The sequence below is a fragment of the Hippocampus bargibanti genome, unplaced genomic scaffold (assembly GCF_051943395.1).
Source record: "Hippocampus bargibanti isolate YZ-2025 unplaced genomic scaffold, ASM5194339v1 Contig00122, whole genome shotgun sequence".
In the NCBI taxonomy this organism is placed as follows: Eukaryota; Metazoa; Chordata; class Actinopteri; order Syngnathiformes; family Syngnathidae; genus Hippocampus; species Hippocampus bargibanti.
The window spans coordinates 99,434-121,583 of NW_028297034.1; positions in this window are offsets into that span (position 1 = coordinate 99,434).

Consider the following 22,150-nt stretch of genomic DNA (forward strand, 5'->3'; position numbering starts at 1 on the left):
GATTGACGCGAGGAACCCCATTTCAACACTGATGACAACAAGCACAACAGTGGGAAATGGGAATCAATGAAACCAGTTGAAATCATGGATTTGACTAATGTATTTGCCTTGACCTTACCGGAAAACGAAAAACCTTATTATTGGCTAAAAATTGGGAAAAAGGATGTCAAATTTCTTTGCGATAGTGGTGCATGCAGATCAGTGTTAGGAGACACCATTCCAGGTGTCACTCCGAGTCGACAACAAATTTCTGTGGTATCTGCAGATGGGAAAGTGACATTGTTACCGATTTCCAAACCAATAAAAATTTTAGATGAGGGACTAACTCCATACAAGGTCACTATGGTCTTGAGTGGAGAGTGTCCAATAAATTTGTTGGGGAGAGACCTGTTACAACAACTACAAATAGCTTTAATACCAACAGAAGAAGGGTACAAACCCAAAAAAGTGAACTTTCTGTTGTCCTTCGTAGTTGACGCTATGGGGGACCCAGTAAAGGTCGATTCATTAGAATTATGACTAATGGCCACTTTAGGGGCGGAGGACTTTCCAGACGTCCCTGCCACCCTTTGGTCATTGGGAAAAACTGATGTGGGCATACTTAAAACAGAAAAAACAGTTGAAGTATTGCCTAAAACGACTTATCGGCCAAGACTTAAACAATATCCATTAAAACAGGATGCTATTATTGGCATCACCCCTGTAATACGGGATATGGTGAAAGCTGGTATTTTGATTAAAGACCCAACTAGTGAATGTAATACACCGATATTTCCTGTCAAAAAAGTGGAATCTGGAGTTTGGAGAATGGTGCATGATTTGCGACAGATAAATAAATCTATACAATCACGTGCTCCGTGTGTGCCAGACCCACACACATTATTGAACAGTTTAAAACCTGACAAAAAAATGGTTTACAGTAATTGATTTGAGCAATGCCTTTTTCTCCATTCCGTTACACAAAAATTCACGTCATTGGTTCGGATTTACATTTAATGGGAAAAAATATACATATACAAGATTGCCACAAGGGTTTGCAGATTGCCCTACAATTTTTTTCACAGGAAATGTCTTCGTGGATTGCTGATTTTAAACATCCTGAATCTTCTCAGATTCTTTTGTATGTTGACGACATCTTAATTGCTTCGCCTACTGAAGATGAGAACAAGACTGTATCAATAGCTTTGTTCCAATATTTAGCGAATACAGGTAACAAAGCTTCTTTGGATAAATTGCAGTTTTGCCAAGAAGAAGTTGTTTTCTTAGGACATCTTTTGTCAAGAAAGGGAAGAGAGTTGACCACGAAGAGAAAACAGACAATTTTGAAGGTTCCTCGACCTAAGATGAAAAAACAGATGATGACGTTTTTGGGACTGTGCAATTATTGCAGAACTTGGATTCCGCATTATGCACAAGTTACTCAACCATTATTGACACTTATATATCAAGACGAAATGGCACTGAAAGACTCTATTCAGTGGACTGAAGAGGGCAGTAAAGCATTTACAGAATTAAAAAAATTGATAGCAAACACTAGCGTCTTAGCCTTACCTGACTATGACAAACCTTTTGTTCAAACAGTTGACTGCAAAGACAAATACATGACTTCAGTCCTGTTACAAAAGCATGGACAAAAGCTGAGACCAGTTGCATTTTATTCTAAAAGACTGGATCCAGTAGCTGCAGCTCTTTCAGCATGTGTTAGAGCAGTGTGTGCCGCAGCGTTGGCAGTTCAGTCGTCAGCTGAACTAGTACTTTTTCATCCCACAACGCTGATGGTACCACACTCGGTTGACTTATTGACTACAGGCACGAAAATGACCTTCTTGTCACCAGCACGACATTTGTCTATCATGACAACCTTGCTGGAACAACCACATGTAATTATTGAGAGGTGCAATAGCTCATGGTGCTCATGTATTTTGTTTTTCTGCTTTCATTCCTTTCATCACTTTGCTGCTGTGAGATGTAAATTTCTCCACTGTGAGACTAATAAAGGCAAATCCAATCCAATCCAATCCAATCCAATAGCATTAACCCAGCGACACTTATACCTCTACCTGTGGACGGGGAACCACATTCATGCGTTGACAGAATAAATGAGAACTGCAAACCACGACCAGACTTAAAAGACATACCTTTACCTGACAGCATCTACCTGTACGTTGATGGCTCTGCCTCTAGGTCAGATGCAGGGGCTAACAGGGTAGGCTATGCTGTTGTGACCGATGTTGAAATTGTTGCTGATGGCTCATTACCAAACACGTATTTAGCACAAGCAGCAGAAATTGTTGCATTGACTGAAGCGTGTAAATGGGCGGAAGGGAAAACGGTGACGATTTTTACAGACAGTCAATATGCGTTTTCCACACTTCACTGCTTTGCAGCTCAGTGGAACCGCAGAGGAATGACTACATCGAACGGAAAATCTGTTGAACATGCATATTTATTGAGAGGCTTATTGAAAGCTATCCTCCTTCCAAAAAATGTATCGGTTTGCAAATGTGCAGCGCACACTAGAGCTAAAGACAGAATTAGTTCAGGTAACGCGGAGCAGACGCAGCCGCCAAGAACGCTGCTCAAACTACTTTCAATTTGGTAAATCAAGAAATGCGTCAATTAGTGCCTACACAAGTTTTGAAGGACATGCAAGCGTTAGCTACAAAATCCGAAAAATATTTGTGGCTTGCTGATGGTGCTAAGCTCGTTGATGAGCTGTATAAAATAGACAACAAACCATGTTTACCGAGAAACATGTTCCCTATGGTGGCTCGATTGAGCCATGGTAGTTCACATGTATCAACAGGGGGCATGGTGTTTATAGCAGGGAAAGTATTACATTCAAGCAGAGGTTTCAACTCGTATGCAAAAAACTTTTGCCGGAGTTGTTTGATTTGCTGTAAACACAATCCACAAGGTAACATGCGACCAAAAAGAGGAACATTTCTACCAGGGTCACACCCCTTTGAAGTGGTCCACGTGGATTTCATTGAACTAAGCACAAGTAATTCTTATAAATATTGTTTGGTGTTAATTGATTCATTCACCAATTGGATGGAAATTGTGCCTTCAAAGAAATCCGATGCATTATCCGTTGCAAAAGCATTATGCAAACATATTATTCCAGAACATGGCATACCAAGAATAATTTGGAGTGATAATGGTCATTAATATTTTGTTAATGACGTAATAACCAAAATTTCTGAACATTTAGGTATTAAATTAAAAAACCACTGTGCACATCATCCACAGAGTGCAAGATTAGTTGAAAGAACGAATGGCACGATAAAAAATCGACTCAGAAAAACGATGGAGGCAACAGTCAAATTATGGCCTGAATGTCTGTTTTTGGTTAAATTATATATGAGAATAACACCCACTAATAACGGCTTAAGGCCTTTTGAGATCTTGCATGGCAGACCTTTCATCCTCCCATTATGGGAAGGTGTGCCCTGGCAAGAAAATGAATCAGATCTAGGCGCTTTGTTGGCAAAATGGTTGTGTAAAAATTTTACAACAACAAAGAGGTCCACAGCACGTGTACTGCCGCAGTCCTCTGTTCCCTTTACAGGAACAGAGAGGCTGCTGGGCCCCCCGGAGGCAAGGCGCTGATCAAGGTCTGCACCAGAGTCGGAGGGGCCATTCACCGTGCTGATAACAACGCCAACTGCCATCAAAATCGCCGAGAGATCCACCTGGGTGCATCAAAGCCACTGCAAAATCGTTCACCAACCAGATCCCGAGCAGGTGGAAGAGAGACGGAGCCAAACTACTCAATAGCCATGGGTTTGGTCCATATCATCTTGCTGTAGGAATTAGTGGAGGCAATCCAGATGACGCACGTAAAGCCTCCCATTCCATCAGCCTGCCAAACTCCACCATTGCAACCAACGATGGCAGAAAAGTGCCCAAGCTTGACACATCCTGTAGCCTGCTTTCCACTAGAAGCTGCAGGAATTGTGTCATTTCCCCTTAGCATCCTCGTGAATGAAGAACGACAAGATGGTAGCAATTATCCCCAAGAGTTTTGGTACGCTCGTATCAAGTCAGGGAAGGCTTGGACCACTGGTTGGGATTCCGTTGTGGTCCGTTCTAAGCCTAACACAGAATGGGTTCGAAATAGCTGTGCCCAAGAAGCAAAACGAATCGTCGTCAAGATAGCTCGAGGGAACTGGTTAGGAACAGGAACTGGAACGGGTACAATGACTGATATCCAACTTGCTATTATAACTCATGATGTTGCAGGATGCCTGGACTTGAGACTCTGTCCTGATTCTCGTGAACATCACACTGGTTTTCCCGTAACTATATGCATCTTGTCATCTTTGACAACACCAGTCGTGACATCGCCGTTCAAAAATAAACCGCACATCAGACTGACAGCCTATGTTGAAATACCTGCCAAAAAAGCCCAAAATTCAGGTGTCATGGACGCATTATATCAACCATTTGCAGGAGAAAAATATGATTGGAATCCATTGTTATCAAACACGTGGTATCGTTATGCTACATTAATTGCTAAACAAAATAGGAAAAGTAATTGCTTCGTTTGTTCTTTTATGCCACATTCTGTAACGCAACAAAGAGTACATTCAAAGGTATTTGGAGATAAAATGGCTCGAGCTGCATATATGTTAATATCTTCGCATAAACCTGATCAACATTTTCCAGTTCTTCGCAATGCTTCGAGAGGAGAGATTGTTCCAAGTTTAGACACCATTTTGGAAACTGAAAATCAGGTTATGACCGAGAGCGGATTGCGATTACCAGTATGTGTTGCAATGTACGGTACAGGTCAAAATTTAGGTTTTATAGATGAGAATAGATGTTTATATATGCTACCGTTAAACACCAATGTCACCATTTTACCTGTATCTTCACATCTTTGGTGGTTATGTGGTTGGAAAGTATATTCTTTTATTCCTCCGAGAGCCTACGGTATGTGCGCACCTGTTACTGTAACTGACAATACTTTCATCGTTACCAGTCGTCCAGCGCACCATCATGTGAAAAGAAGAGTGTCGTTTAAGCCCCATGATTCGATCTGGGGAACTGATGTTCCAGAACAATTCAAACACCATAGCACGGGAAGTAAGGTAATGTTAGCTCTTTTTCCACAAATTGGAGTGGCTAAAAACATGCTACGAATTGAAACAATTGACTACAGATTTCAAGTGTTTGTAAATGCCAGTTTGGAAGTAGATGAAATGCAAAACACTGAAATTGCAGCAATTAGACAAATGGTGCTGCAAAATAGAATGGTTTTGGACCTTTTGACAGCCCCACAAGGGGGCGTCTGTGCTATGGTGGGTGATACTTGTTGTACGTACATACCCGAAGAAGCGAATTCCATAAACATGACTGATGCTCTGTCTGTTGTCAGGGATCTCAGAGATGCCATGGCCAAAGATCACCGGCCTGATCACCCGTGGATCTTTGACGGGCTCTTTGGGGGCTCTTGGTATAAGACTTTGCTCAGAATGTTTATCCCATTCGCAATTGTGATTGTACTTATTTTATTAGTCATTGGTTGTATTATTCCATGCTTAAGAACAATGCGAATGAATATGATAACTAATTCCCAGGTGAATTACGCAAAGGTTTTGTATCAACAAATGCGTGAAGGGGACAAAGTGTTGTAGCTAGGAATAGTACACCATGGCCAGAGTGTGGTTGCTCCAACGAACAAAAGCAAAAAAAGGAAACGGAGAGCCGAGAAGGAGTTTTCCTCATTAAAATTTAAAAACCCTCAAATAATGGAGAGGTTATATATCACAGCAGCAAAATTGTGATAGAGGTTTTTCGCCTTCTCCATGATTAGTTAAATAATATTAGACGTTGGATAGATGAGATTAGTATGGTTCCCTGTGCAATTAGTATGACGTGCATGCATGAAAACTTTTGGAAATATATGAACTGATGTTTAAATGTACAACAGGAGGGAATGATAGAGTGTTTATGCACATGAGTAAACATATTACATTATTTCATGTTTAGATTAGTAAACATATGTTATTTCATGTTTATCTTAGTACACATTATGATTATTGCACGTCTAATTTAGTTAAATAAAATTATCAAGTTTATTAGTTCAATAGTTGTCGCAACAGCAAATACAGTCTAAGACCCTCCCAACACAGAGTTGTCCGTAACTGATTGGACGGGAAGATCGACTTGTCCGCAACTGATTGGACAACAGTTTGCCACTGTGTATGTTCAAAAACTTGTCAGAGCGGGATCTCGTTCTCTTTGTTTTCTATCTTTGTCCGTGTGCTCATGTCTTTGCCCCGACCGAGACGAGAAGTGCCTTTTCTGTCTCATTAGAATAAAGTAGTTTTTTGTTCACCTTCTATCGTCGTTACTGATATTATTATCACTGAACTTCTGACAAAACCGAACCAGGAAAGACGAACAAGAATTTAATTCGAACAGTTAGGGTTAAGGTTACTTTCTGGGTTTACTCTTTAGGGTTACTTGTTAGGGTTAGGGTTACTTGCTTGGGTTACTTGTTAGGCTTACTTGTTGGGGTTAGATTTACTTTCAGGGGTCACTTGTTTGGGTTAGGGTTACTTGTCAGGGTTAAGGTTAACTTCTGTGTTTACTAGTTAGGGTTACTTGTTAGGGTTATGGTTACTTTCTGGTTTTACTTGTTAGGGTTACTTGTTAGGGTTAGGGTTACTTTCCGGGTTTACTTGTTAGGGTTACTTGTTAGGGTTAAGTTTACTTTCTGTGTTTACTTTTTAGGGTTCCTTGTTAGGGTTAGGGTTACTTGTTAGTTTTAGGGTTACTCGTCAGGGTTAGGGTTACTTTCTGGGGTTAGTTTTTAGCGTTACTTGTTAGGGTTAGGGTTACTTTCTGGGTTTACTTGTTAGAGTTACTTGTTACTGTTAGGGTTACTGTCCGGTTAAAACTTCGTTTGTCTTTCCTGGTTCGCGCATTGTCTGGAGTTCACTTGATAAAAATATCAGCAAGTACAATAGATGGTGGACAAAAAACTACTTTATTCTAATGAGGCAGAGAAAGCACTTCTCGTCTCGGTGGGACGAAGACATGAGCACAAGAGCACAAAGAACAAAGAGAGAGAGCTCCCGCTCTGACAAGTTTTTAAACATACAGAGTGGCGATCTGTTGTCCAATCAGTTGCGAACAAGTCGACCTTTCCCGTCCAATCGGTTACGAGCAATTCAGTGTTGGGCGGGTCTCAGATTGAAGTTGGAGCCGCTGCCTTTTCCTTCCACGGCTATTGTACTAATAAGACTGATAGTTTTATTTAACTAAATTAGACTGAAATTAAACGTGCGCAATTCATAATATATACTAAGCTAAACATGAAAAAACACATGTTTACTTAATCTAAACATGAAATAACGTAATATGTTTACTAATGTGCATAAACACTCTATCATTCCCTCCTGTTGTACATTTAAACATCAGTTCATACATTTCCAAAAGATTTCATGCATGCACGTCATACTAATTGCACAGGGAACCATTCTAATCTCATCTATCCAACGTCTAATATTATTTAACTTACCATGGAGAAGGCGAAAAACCTCTATCACAATTTTGCTGCTGTGATATATAACCTCTCCATTTTTGAGGGTTTTTAATGAGGAAAACTCCTTCTCGGCTCTCCGTTTTCTTTTTTTTGCTTTTGTTCTTTGGAGCAACCACTCTCTGGCCATGGTGTACTATCCCTTGCTACAACACTGGGTCCCCTTCACGCATTTGTTGATACAAAACCTTTGCGTAATTCACCTGAGAATTAGTTATCATATTCATTAGCATTGTTCTTAAGCATGGAATAATACAACCAATGACTAAGAAAATAAGTACAATCACAATTGCGAATGGGATAAACAGTCTGAGCAAAGTCTTATACCAGGAGCCCCCAAAGAGCCCGTCAAAGATCCACGGTTGATCAGGCCGGTGATCTTTGGCCATGGCATCTCTGAGATCCCTGACAACAGACAGAGCATCAGTCATGTTTATGGAATTCGCTTCTTCGGGTATGTACGTACAACAAGTATCACCCACCATAGCACAGACGCCCCCTTGTGGCGCGGTCAAAAGGTCCAAAACCATTCTATTTTGCAGCACCATTTGTCTAATTGCTGCGATTTCAGTGTTTTGCATTTCATCTACTTCCAAACTGGCGTTTACAAACACTTGAAACCTGTAGTCAATTGTTTCAATTCGTAGCATGTTTTTAGCTACTCCAATTTGTGGAAAAAGAGCTAACATTACCTTACTTCCCGTGCTATGGTGTTTGAATTGTTCTGGAACATCAGTTCCCCAGATCGAATCGTGGGGCTTAAACGACACTCTTCTTTTCACATGATGGTGTGCTGGACGACTGGTAATGATGAAAGTATTGTCAGTCACAGTAACAGGTGCGCACATACCGTAGGCTTTCGGAGGAATAAAAGAATATACTTTCCAACCACATAACCACCAAAGATGTGAAGATACAGGTAAAATGGTGACATTGGTGTTTAACGGTAGCACGTATAAACATCTATTCTCATCTATAAAACCTAGATTTTGACCTGTACCGTACATTGCAACGCATACTGGTAATCGCAATCCGCTCTCGGTCATAACCTGATTTTCAGTTTCCAAAATGGTATCCAAACTTGGAACAATCTCTCCTCTCGAAGCATTGCGAAGAACTGGAAAATGTTGATCAGGTTTATGCGAAGATATTAACATATATGCAGCTCGAGCCATTTTATCTCCAAATACCTTTGAATGCACTCTTTGTTGCGTTACAGAATGTGGCATAAAAGAACAAACAAAGCAATTACTTTTCCTATTTTGTTTAGCAATTAATGTAGCATAACGATACCACGTGTTTGATAACAACGGATTCCAGTCATGTTTTTCTCCTGCAAATGGTTGATATAATGCGTCCATGACATCTGAATTTTGGGCTTTTTTGTCAGGTGTTTCCATCCAGGCTGTCGGTTTGATGTGCGGTTTGCGCTGGAAAGGCGATGTCACGACTGGTGTTGTCAAAGATGACAACATGCATATAGTTACAGGAAAACCAGTGTGATGTTCACGAAAATCAGGACAGAGTCTCAAGTCCATGCATCCCGCAACCTTGTGGGTTACGATAACGAGTTGGATATCTGTCATTGTGCCAGTTCCAGTTCCTAACCAGTTCCCTTGAGTTATCTTTCTGACAATTCGTTTTGCTTCTTGGGCACAGCTATTTTGAACCCATTTTGTTTTGGGCTCAGAATGGACCACAACGGAGTCCCAACCAGTGGTCCAAGTCTTCCCTGACTTGATACGAGCGTACCAAGAACCATGAGGGTAATCACTTCCCGTTTGTCGTGCTTCGTTCCTGAGGATGTTAAGAGGAAATGAGATGATTCCTGCATCTTGTAGTGGCAAGCAGGCTACAGGATGTGCCATGCTAGGGCACTTTTCTGTCATCGTTGGTTGCAATGGTGGAGTTTGGCAGGCTGATGGAATGGGAGGCTTTACGTGCGTCATCTGGATTGCCTCCACTAATTCATACAGCAAGATGATGTGGACCAAACCCATGGCTATTGAGTGGTTTGGCTCTGTCTCTCTTCCACCTGCTCCGGATCTGGTTGGTGAACGATTTTGCAGTGGCTTTGATGCACCCAGGTGGACCTCTCGGCGATTTTGATGGCAGTTGGCGTGGTTATCAGCACGGTGAATGGCCCCTCCGACTTTGGTGCAGACCTTGATCAGCGCCTTCGGGGAGCCCAGCAGCCTCTCTGTTCCTGCAAAGGGAACACAGGACTGCGGCAGTACACGTGCTGTGGACCTCTTTGTTGTTGTACAACATTTCACACAACCATTTTGCCAACAAAGCGCCTGGATCTGATTCATTCTTTTAGAATAAAATGCAACTGGTCTCAGCTTTTGTCCATGCTTTTGTAACAGGACTGAAGTCATGTATTTGTCTTTGCAGTCAACTGTTTGAACAAAAGGTTTGTCATAGTCAGGTAAAGCTAAGACGCTAGTGTTTGCTATCAAATTTTTTAATTCTGTAAATGCTTTACTGCCCTCTTCGGTCCACTGAATAGAGTCTTTCAGTGCCATTTCGTCTTGGTATATAAGTGTCAATAATGGTTGGGTAACTTGTGCATAATGCGGAATCCAAGTTCTGCAATAATTGCACAGTCCCAAAAACGTCATCATCTGTTTTTTCGTCTTAGGTCGAGGAACCTGCAAAATTGTCTGTTTTCTCTTAGTTGTCAACTCTCTTCCCTTTCTTGACAAAAGATGTCCTAAGAAAACTACTTCTTGTTGACAGAACTGCAATTTATCCAAAGAAGCTTTGTTACCTGTATTCGCTAAATACTGGAACAAAGCTATTGATACAGTCTTGTTCTCATCTTCAGTCGGTGAAGCAATTAAGATGTCGTCAACATACAAAAGAATCTGAGAAGATTCAGGATGTTTAAAATCAGCAATACACGAAGACATTTCCTGTGAAAAAATTGTAGGACTATCTGTAAACCCTTGTGGTAATCTTGTATATGTATATTTTTTCCCATTAAATGTAAATCCGAACCAATGACGTGAATTTTTGTGTAACGGAATGGAGAAAAAGGCATTGCTCAAATCAATCACTGTAAACCATTTTTTGTCAGGTTTTAAACTGTTCAATAATGTGTGCGGGTCTGGCACACACGGAGCACGTGATTGTATGGATTTATTTACCTGTCGTAAATCATGCACCATTCTCCAAACTCCAGATTCCACTTTTTTAACAGGAAATATCGGTGTATTACATTCACAAGTTGGGTCTTCAATCAAAATACCAGCTTTCACCATATCCCGTATTACAGGGGTGATGCCAATAATAGCGTCCTGTTTTAATGGATATTGTTTAAGTCTTGGTCGATAAGTCGTTTTAGGCAATACTTCAACTGGTTTCGCTGTTTTAAGTAAGCCCACATCAGTTTTTCCCGATGACCAAAGGGTGGCAGGGACGTCTGGAAAGTCCTCCGCCCCTAAAGTGGCCATCAGTCATAATTCTAGTGAATCGACCTTTACTGGGTCCCCCATAGCGTCAACTACGAAGGACTCCAGAAAATTCACTTTTTTGGGTTTATACCCTTCTTCTGTTGGTATTAAAGCTATTTGCAATTTTTGTAACAGGTCTCTCCCCAACAAATTTATAGGACACTCTCCACTCAAGACCATAGTGACCTTGTATGGACTTAGTCCCTCATCTAAAATTTTTATTGGTTTAGAAATCGGTAACAATGTCACTTTCCCATCTGCAGATACCACAGAAATTTGTTGTCGACTCGGAGTGACACCTGGAATGGTGTCTCTTAACACTGATCTGCATGCACCACTATCGCAAAGAAATTTGACATCCTTTTTCCCGATTTTTAGCCAATAATAAGGTTTTTCGTTTTCCGGTAAAGTTAAGGCAAACACATTAGTCAAATCCAAGATTTCAACTGGTTTTATTGATTCCCATTCCTCACTGTTGTGACTGTTGTCATCAGTGTTGAAATGGGGTTCCTCGCGTCAATCTGAATGTTTTGTTTTATGTCCTTCACCATATCGCGTATTATATGGTGGAGGTCTGTAAGATTTCCCATGTTTCCTTTTCGGTATAGGTTTCTTTTTGCAGTGGCGAGCCATATGCCCTACACTGCCACAACTGTAGCATCGATCATTGTGCGGCATCCGTCTCTTCATCCGATCCTGGTATAACACTTTCTCCATTATGTTACCCATGGTAGATGCCATCACATGTTCCATCGGCGAATCTGCACCATTTCCCCACTTTTTTCTCACCACTTCTTGGGCGTGTATCGCCCATTCCATGAGATCAACCAACCTTCCAGTCCGGTGTTGGACATAATGTTTGCGAATGAAATCTCCAATTTCCGACGTCAAATTCTGAAAAAATGTTTGCTTGAATTGGTTGACATATATGGAATTCTCATCAGCAGATTCAGGAATACAGCAGTGGTTTCGAAAAACATTTTCCAAGCGTCCCCGAAAAATGTTAATATCTTCCCCACGTAACTGTCTACAATTCTGAATCAAGCCAAAGTTTGGTGTTTTCTTCCATAATGTTCGGATGTTTTCACAAACCAATCTTCGTTGGGTTGACGCTTCCTCGTACGTCATATTCGTTCCCATCGATGTTTTCCCAGTGAAGTCACCTTTCACCCGATTCCAATGGTGTCCCAAGCATCTCCTGAGAACCTTAAGTGTTTCTTGTCCATTCAACTGATAAGAAGCACATAATTCCTCAAAATTCTCAGTCCAACTTTCTGCATTTTCAACAACATTACCTAGTCCTTTACACGCCTCTGCAACATCACTGTCGCCCCATGGCCGATAAACCAAGATAGTTTGATCATGTATGCTTGAAGAATTAGGATTTGCTACCTGAATGAGTGGCATAGCGTCACAGTCGCTTCCATTATTCATTTCAGTTCCATTCAACTCTTCAAACGGATACAATTGTCCAGAACAATTTGCTTTGCTCCTCGTACGCGAAGAGACACAATCAGCGGCAATCTGATTTGCCATCTCAGGTTGTAATCCTCGTATTCCTCCAGTAGGGGTCATAAGCGCTCCATTCTGCTGGTCTGCCCAACAGACATTTGGAGTCATCACCTGGGGGGCCCACCCAGGGGGGCCCACCCGCCCCACAGGGGTTGAACAAATGGCGTCCTCCCCCTTCTTCAGCCCTGGGGATTGGAACAATGGCTGCTTTCCATTTTCCACCAACTTTTCATTGGGATGTGCAACAGACGAAGCCACAGTTTCATCGTCAGAGCTCACTTTGGAAGACATTGCAACTATCGCTTTCTCCTCTTTTTTCATCCGTTTGGCTTCCATCTCTCTCTCTCTCTGATTTTTGCTTGCGCAATCCAAGCTTCGCAGGCAATTATCTCGGCACGTATCTTTCCAAGAGATTTTTTCATCGCGGATGCTTCCTGAAGTTTCAATCGAAACATGACTTCCGTCAAAGGCTGGAGTCGCAATGCACCAGAGAACGTACTACAGTCCATCCACTTCTTGCAATAAAGTTCGCTACCTGGGAACTTTTTGGACATAAACTCTACGTCCCTATGAATTGGGGTCTTTTTCGAAAAAATAGCACCCATTTTCACGATTGCAACAACAAATTCCTTCTTTAGCTATCACAAGAAAGGAAGCACACCTCGCGATGTTGATTCAAACCCAAGAACAAAGGGCGTGATTCGCGCCAATCCTCAGCCAGGATGCGCGTTCACGCACACACACAAGGAATGCTCTTACGCACACACACACACACACACCAACGGCTCAAATGACTTCGCCCCCACCCTTTTTTCTCTCCGAGACAAAGAACTTTCTCTGTGCCACGATGCTAGCATAGACAAACCAAGTTAAGAATGTATTTTTGATCTTATTTCTTTCCTCTCGACTCAGTACAATAGCAGCTGCCCTAAAACACTTCCGCTCTTCAGAATAAAAGCGGTCCACCACACAACTGAATCCCAGCTATCACCACCTTGTGAACAATATTCTTTCGCTGGAAAACTTCCGATTCACAATTCGGCGTGTGGATATTGCGTGCACCTTAATATGCACTCCTCCACCGGCACACGTATTCTCATTTGGCCACCTTGCCTAACGAAAATCGCTTCACACCGGTCCGTACGTGAGTCAAGTGGAAGAGACTCTCTGGCCAGGAGGTCTCACAATGCATTCAAACAATGGCTGCTAGCTAGCGCGCTACTTACTTAGTGAACTTTTGAATGCTGCCGTGTAGTCCTTCAGCCAGAACGCGAGGAGCCACAACGCCACCAGAAAGTTGTGATTCTTTCCGTCTCTCGCGTGGAGGATTGCGAACAGGCTTCAGTGAAGAACGAAAAAAATCTTCGTATCTTCCGTAGGTCGCCCCAATCAAAGAGCAGATTTGACGCGCATCTCAATGCGGGTCTCCCGTCAAAAAATCATAAAACGGGTCAATCACCAGGAGCTTCTTTAGCTCCCGTCTCGCTTTGACTGGTCACCCAATGTGGTCCTCGAGCAAAGACTGATTGACTTGGCACGGGTTTCTTGGCACCAATTAATGTCCGGTTAAAACTTCGTTTGTCTTTCCTGGTTCGCGCATTGTCTGGAGTTCACTTGATAAAAATATCAGCAAGTACAATAGATGGTGGACAAAAAACTACTTTATTCTAATGAGGCAGAGAAAGCACTTCTCGTCTCGGTGGGACGAAGACATGAGCACAAGAGCACAAAGAACAAAGAGAGAGAGCTCCCGCTCTGACAAGTTTTTAAACATACAGAGTGGCGATCTGTTGTCCAATCAGTTGCGAACAAGTCGACCTTTCCCGTCCAATCGGTTACGAGCAATTCAGTGTTGGGCGGGTCTCAGATTGAAGTTGGAGCCGCTGCCTTTTCCTTCCACGGCTATTGTACTAATAAGACTGATAGTTTTATTTAACTAAATTAGACTGAAATTAAACGTGCACAATTCATAATATATACTAAGCTAAACATGAAAAAACATATGTTTACTTAATCTAAACATGAAATAACGTAATATGTTTACTAATGTGCATAAACACTCTATCAGTTACTTTCTAGATTTACTTGTTAGGGTTACTTGTTAGTGATAGAGTGTTTATGCACATTAGTAAACATATTACGTTATTTCATGTTTATCTTAGTACACATTATGATTATTGCACGTCTAATTTAGTTAAATAAGGGTTATCGTTACTTTCTGGGGTTACTTGTTAGGGTTACTTGTTAGGGTTAACGTTACTTGTTAGGGCTAGGGTTACTCTCTGGGGTGACTTGTTAGGGTTAAGGAAACTTTCTCGGGTTACTTGTCAGGGTGATGGTTACTTGTTAGGGTTACTTGTTAGGGTTAGGAATAATTGCTGGGGTTACTTGTTAGGGACACTTGTTAGGGTTAGGTTTACTTGTTAGAGTTAGTGTTACTTGTTAGAGTTAGTGTTACTTACTGGGTTACTTGTCACGGTTAGGGTTACTTCCTGGGGACACTCGTTAGGGTTACTTGTTAGGGTTAGGGTTACTTGACAGGGTTAAGGTTACTTTCTGGGTTCACTTGTTAGGGTGAGTTGTTAGGTTTAGGGTTACTTTCTGGGGTTACTTGTTAGGGTTACTTGTTAGAGTTAGGGTTACTTGTTAGGGTTAGGGTTACTTGTTAGTGTTACTTGCTGGGGTTACTTGTTAAGTTTACTTGTTGGGGTTACTTGTTAAGGTTACTTGTCAGGGTTAAGGTTACTTTCTGGGGTTAGTTGTTAGGGTTACTTCTTAGGGTTAGGGTTACTTTTTAAGGTTAGGGTTACTTGTCAGGGTTAAGGTTACTTTCTGGGGTTACTTGTTCGGGTCATTTGTTAGAGATACTTGTTAGGGTTAGGGTAAGCAACTTTTCCACAATCTTCAACTGGTCCAGAATTCTTCAACCGGGGGCCCCCAGATCATCGCAGGCACCCCATCCTCTGGCCAGGTCACCCCCGTCCTCCAAGAGCTCCTACCCACTCCCGGTCAAAGGTTAGAATCAACTTTTTAAATTTTTCATTTAAATGACAACCGACGCCACCCGACAAGTTGTGTCCATCATTTGTAAAATCGCTTCAAATGACTTCTACTTGTTAGGGTTACTTGTTAGGGTTACTTTCTGGGGTTACTTGTGAGGTTTAGGGATACATGTTGGGGTTACTTTAGGGTTAAGGTTACTTTCTGGGGTTACCTTTTAGGGATATCGTTACGGTTAGGGTTACTTATCAGGGTTAAGGTTACTTTCTGGGGTTACTTGTTAGGGTTACCCTTTAGGGTTACTTGTTAGGGTTTGGGATACTTGTTGGGGTTACTTGTTATGGTTACTTGTCGGGGTTAAGGTTATTTTCTGGGGTTACTTGTTAGGGACGCGTGTTAGGGACGCGTGTTAGGGTTACTTGTCAGGGTTAGGGTTACTTGTTAGGGTTACTTGTCAGGGTTAGGATTACTTGGTAGGGTTAGGGTTACTTGTTAGAGTTAGGGTTATTTTCTGGGGTTACTTGTTATGGTTACTTGTCAGGGTTATGGTTACTCGTTATGGTTAGGGTTACTTGTTAGGGTTAGGGATACTTTCTGGGGTCACTTGTTAGGGTTACTTGTTCGGGTTAGGGTTATTTGTTACGGTTAAGGTTACTTGCTGGGATTACTTGTCAGGGTTAAGGTTACTTTCTGGGGTTACTTGTTCGGGACACTTGACAGGGTACTGTCATATTATATATGATATATATGATGATTATTCTCCTTGGTGTCCCTCAGAAACTTTTCCACAAGCTTCAACCGGCTTCAACCGGTCCAGAAATCCTCCAAGATCTCCTACTCTCTACCGGTCAAAGGTTAGAATTGACTTTTGAAATTTTTCGTTTAAAGGACAACCGCCCCCACCGGACAAGTTTGGTTTGGATTGGATTGGATTGGATATGCCTTTATTAGTCTCACAGTGGAGAAATTTACATTTCAAAATTGCGTCAAATAACTTCTACTTGTTAGGGTTCGGGATACTTTTTTGGGGTTAGGGTTACTTGTTAGGGTTAGGGTTACTTGTTAGGGTTATGGTTAGGGTTACTTGCTGGGGTTACTTGTTAGGGTTAGTGTTACTTTCTGGGGTTACTTGTTAGGGTTTGGGTCACTTGTTAGGGTTAAGGTTACGTGTTAGGGTTACTTTCTGGGTTTACTTGTTAGGGTTAGGGTTACTTGCTGGGGTTACTTGTTAGGGTTACGTGTTAGGGTTAGGTTTACTTGTTAGGGTTAGTGTTACTTACTGGGTTACTTGTCAGGGTTAAGTTTACTTTCTGGGTTTACTTGTTAGGGTTACTAGTTAGGGTTAAGGTTGCTTTCTGGGGTTACTTTTTAAGGTTAGTTGTTCGGGTTCGGGTCACTTGTTAGGGTTAGTGTTACTTGCTGGGGTTATTTGTTAGGGTTACTTGTAGGGTGAGGGTTACTTGTTAGGGTTAATTTTACTTGTTAGGGTTATGGTTACTTGTTAGGGTTATGGTTACTTTCTGGGGTTACTAGTTATGGTTACTTGTCACGGTTATTGTACTTGTTATAGTTAGTGTTACTTTCTGGGGTTACTTGTCAGGGTTACTTGTTAGGGTTAAGTTTACTTTCTGGGGTTACTTGTGAGGGTTACTTGTTAGGGTTAAGTTTACTTTCTGGGTTTACTTGTGAGGGTTATTTGTCAGAGTTAAGGTTACTTTCTGTGGTTACTTGTTAGGGATACTTGTTAGGTTTAGTGTTACTTTCTGGGGTTACTTGTTAGGGTTAATTGTTAGGTCTAGGATTACTTTCTGGGGTTACTTGTTAGGGTTACTTCTCAGGGTTAGGGTTACTTGTTAGGGTTAGGGTTAGTTGCTGGGTTTACTTGTTAAGGTTACTTGTTGGGGTTACTTGTTAGGGTTACTTGTCAGGGTTAATGTTACTTTATGGGGTTAGTTGTTAGGGTTACTTGTTAGGGGTAGGGTTACTTGTTAGGGTTAGAGTTACTTGTTAGGGTTACTTGTCAGGGTTAGGGTTACGTGTCAGGGTTAAGGTTACTTTCTGGGGTTACTTGTTTGGATTGGATTTGATATGCCTTTATTAGTCTCACAGTGGAGTGGTTGTTTGGGTCACTTGTCAGGGACGATTGACAGGGTATTGTCATATTCTATGATATATATGATGATATATTCCCCCTAATGTCCCTCAGCAACTTTTCCACAAGCTTCAACTGGTCCGAAATTCTTCAGCCGGGGGCCCCCAGATCATCGCAGTCACCCCATCCTCTGGCCAGGTCACCCCCGCCCTACAAGAGCTCCTACCCGCTCCCCTTCAAAGGTTAGAATCAACTTTGTAAATTTTTCATTTAAATGACAACCGACGCCACCTGACAAGTTGTGTCCATCATTTTTAAAATCGCTTCAAATGACTTCTACTTGTTAGGGTTACTTGTTATATACATATGACATATTTTCATTAAAATAATTAAATACATAAAATATTTACATAAAATACATACATAATTTACATAAAATATTGACATAAAATTTTTACATAAAAATACATAGTTCCTTTACAGATAAAGAAAACTAGCTAATAACCATGGAATAATTCAAAGCAGTGCTTGTGATGATTCAAACAAAGATTTACCTTTCATTTTTTTTTGCTGTAAATATTAGTTTTCACCGAGCATGTGCCATGCTTGCACCTGTCTCAGTTCTTTGCAATATATGGAACATGAGCTATGTTGTCAAAACGAATACTTAATCATCAGCGGGATAAAAAACCTCTGTTGTGGTTAGCTGTGGTTCCGCTAAACAATCGATTGAGCCTCACTGTGCCACAACACCAGATTTTTCTTGTTGCCAAATGTTGGAGTAAGGGGATAGATGTAAACCAATTATCAAAATACAATCGATGATTGTTTCCTAGTTGGATGTTTTGAGCCAAATGGAGCACAACATTTGACGTCACTTTCATTTCGGGAACCTTAGAGTCACTGACTGGATCTATCGTTCCTGTATATGGAATGCATACATGTAGTCATCATAACCTGCCAGCACAAACAACTTGAACCCCCAGTTCATTGGTTTATTTAGTAGATAAAGCTTGAGTGTAAATCTACCTTCATAGAGTACAATTTGTTCATCAATTGACAAACGCTGTGACTTGGGTAATTCTTGAAACTTTTATCATTGGCCTTATTTTGTGCAAGGGATAATAATTTGGGCTTCCCCGAGTTCCTTGTTTTGTGTTGTCTGCTATATGCAAGTTCCTTTTTATAATTTTGAAGCGATCCCTTGACATACAGTACATACTGCAGCATATTCAGTTAGTGGAGATAGCTTTCAAGCTCAAAGCATCCGAGTGTTTGGTCATTTTGAGATTGAGAAACAATATATCAATCCCAGCCACTTCTCAAGCTCTTCTTTGGCGAGACACAGGGGCTTATTGATGTTATTTTGCATTGTATAGAATTTCAACTGTTCAACAATAACATCCATCATTTTTTCATCGAAAATCCTTTGAAAATATTTGAATAGTGATAGAAGTTCATCAATGCAACAGTCACGACTGTGTCCGATGCCAAAATGTCTTCATCAACATGGTCATCTATTTCATTCTCATCAGGATCTGGAAAGATATACAGTACATGGGTATTTTAGAAAAAACATATGGGCACAGCAACATTCAAAAAAGCAAAAACTATACCAAACTAACCATTTGATCTCAATGCTCTGATCTTACCGTGAAATGGGCATCTCTTTCCATACATTACATCACAAACAGAATTTCCGTCTTTTCAGATGCTTTATCTTCAAGTCAAAGTACTGTATTTGAGAATGTGAAATGCACATACGGTAGTGGGGACTATTTTGTCCACTAGGTGGCAACAAAACCTTACATAACACAAGTGGAAATGCAACCTATTACGTTCTTCAAAACAATCATTTCTACATTTTCTGATTACAAATTCTTTCTCTCAGATGATTTTACTTGACATGCCAATCTAATGTCCTCAAGGCCTTCAGAAGTAATGTTGCTGTCTTTGATTTGCCCCAAATAAAATATAGACTTTTATCTTTTCCTGTATTTTTTTTCACAGAAACTTGTAAGTGTTGTACCTGCTCCTACCATGTTTCACGGTCTTTTGGAAATAGAAAGTGTTAAATTTGTACCAGGCATTATGATGAAAATGTTTTAAGTTTTCTAATTTCTGTTTAGGATATAACAAAAAAAAACATATGGACCTCCGTTTCAATAATTATATTGAGAATGCAAAGCTATGAGGTACAGCTATTAGTGTAAAACGCACCATTCACTTACAATTATTCGCATCGGGTACCCAGTCAGGATCGACAATATCATCATGAAACTAGCGTTAGCACGCCGAATGTTCTACATTAGGAACACTACTTATTTTTAATATTTCTTGGTAAATAAACAAGTTAGCATTAGTTTATGCATTTCAGTATCGAGGTAAACCTCTTCTGAATAGCTCATAAAATCGTCACAACATATACTTACGTGATATTTGATCCGTGACGAGAAGTAGAAGGACCTTTGAAAATGGAGGAGCGCACGTTGTGTTGCGCAAGAAGGAGATGATGTCACTGACACTCTTAAAGGCATAGCTGCACATAACCTGTGTTAAAGGGACATATAACTTGTGCTGCATCAGTTCCAATCGAAACTTGAACTGCTACCTTTAATTTTTTCGATCTATAAGCACTTATCTTTAGTGTACCAAATATGACCCCATCGTCTGTAAAGGGTTAAGGTTACTTTCTCGGGTTACTTGTCAGGGTGAGGGTTACTTGTTAGGGTTAGGGTTACTTTCTGGGGTTACTTGTCAGGGTTATGGTTACTTGTTATGGTTAGGGTTACTTGTTATGGTTAGGGATAATTGCTGGGGTTACTTGTTAGGGACACTTGTTCGGGTTACTTGTTAGGGTTAAGGTTACTTTCTCGGGTTACTTGTCAGGGTGAGGTTTACTTGATAGGGTTACTTTCTGGGTTTACTTGTTAAGGTTACTTAGGGTTAAGGTTACTTTCTGGGATTACTTGTTAGGGTTACTTGTCAAGTTTAGGGTCACTTGTTAGGGTTAGGGTTACTTGTTGCAGATTACTTGTTAGGCTTAAGGTTACTTGTCAGGGTTAGGGTTACTTGTTAGGGTTAGTGTTACTTTGTGGGGTTACTTGTTAGGGTTACTTGTCAGGGTGAGGGTTACTTGTTAGGGTTAGGGTTACTTGTTAGGGTTATGGTTACTTTCTGGGGTTACTTGTCAGGGTTATGGTTACTTGTTATGGTTAGGGTTACTTGTTATGGTTAGGGTTACTTGTTATGGTTAGGGTTACTTTTTGGGGTTACTTGTTAGGGTTACTTGTTAGGGTTAAGTTTACTTTCTGGGCTTACTTGTGAGGGTTACTTGTCAGGGTTAAGGTTACTTTCTGGGGTTACATGTTAGGGTTAGAAATACTTGTTGGGGTTACTTGTAAGGGTTACTTGTCAGGGTTAATGTTACTTTCTGGTGTTACTTGTTAGGGACACTTGACAGGGTACTGTCATATTCTATATGATATATATGATGATATATTCTCCTTGGTGTCCCTCAGAAACATTTCCACACGCTTCAACCAGCTTCAACCGGTCCAGAAATCCTCCAAGAGCTCCTACTGTCTCCCAGTAAAAGGTTAGAATCGACTTTTGAAATGTTTTGTTTAAAGGACAACCGAAGCCACCGGACAAGTTGTGTCCATTTGCATCATTGTTGTCATTATTTGTCAGGGTTAGGGTTACTTTCTGGGGTTACTTTTTAGGGTTACTTGTTAGGGTTAAGGTTACTTGTCAGTGTTAAGGTTACTTGCTGGGGTTACTTGTTAGGGTTACTTGTTATGGTTAGGCTTACTTGTTAGGGTTAGGCTTACTTGCTGGGGTTACTTGTTAAGGTTACTTGTTAGGGTTAGGGTTATTTGTTAGTATTAGGGTTACTTGTAAGGGTTAAGGTTACTTTCTGGGTTTACTTGTTAGGGTTACTTGTTAGGGTTAGGGTTACTTTCTGGGTTTACTTGTTAGGGTAACTTGGTAGGGTTAATGTTACTTTCTGAGGTTACTTGTTAGGGTTAATTTTTAGGGTTAGGGTTATTTGTTAGGGTTACTTGTCAGGATCAAGGTTACTTTCTGGGTTTACTTGTTACGGTTACTTGTTAGGGTCAGTGTTACTTTCTAGGTTTACTTGTTAGGTTTTCTTGTTAGGGTTAAAGTTACTTGTTAGGGTAATAATAATAATACATTTTATTTCAAGCGCCTTTCAAAACACCCAAGGACACTTTACAATAAAAACAATAAAACAAAGCACATAACAATAAAACCACAAGTAAAATGATACATAATAAAATAGCAGATAGAGCTAGACATTGAAAGCAATTTTAAACAAGTGAGTTTTGAGGTGAGCCTTGAAAATAGGGAGGGAGTCAATATTACGGATGTTGGGTGGAAGAGAATTCCAGAGTTTAGGAGCAGAGCGGCTGAAAGCTCTGCATCCCATCATGGTGAGACGGCAGATGGCACATAGAGGTGAAGGGAGGAGGAGGATCTGAGGGACTGAGAGGGAACAGAGATTTGAAG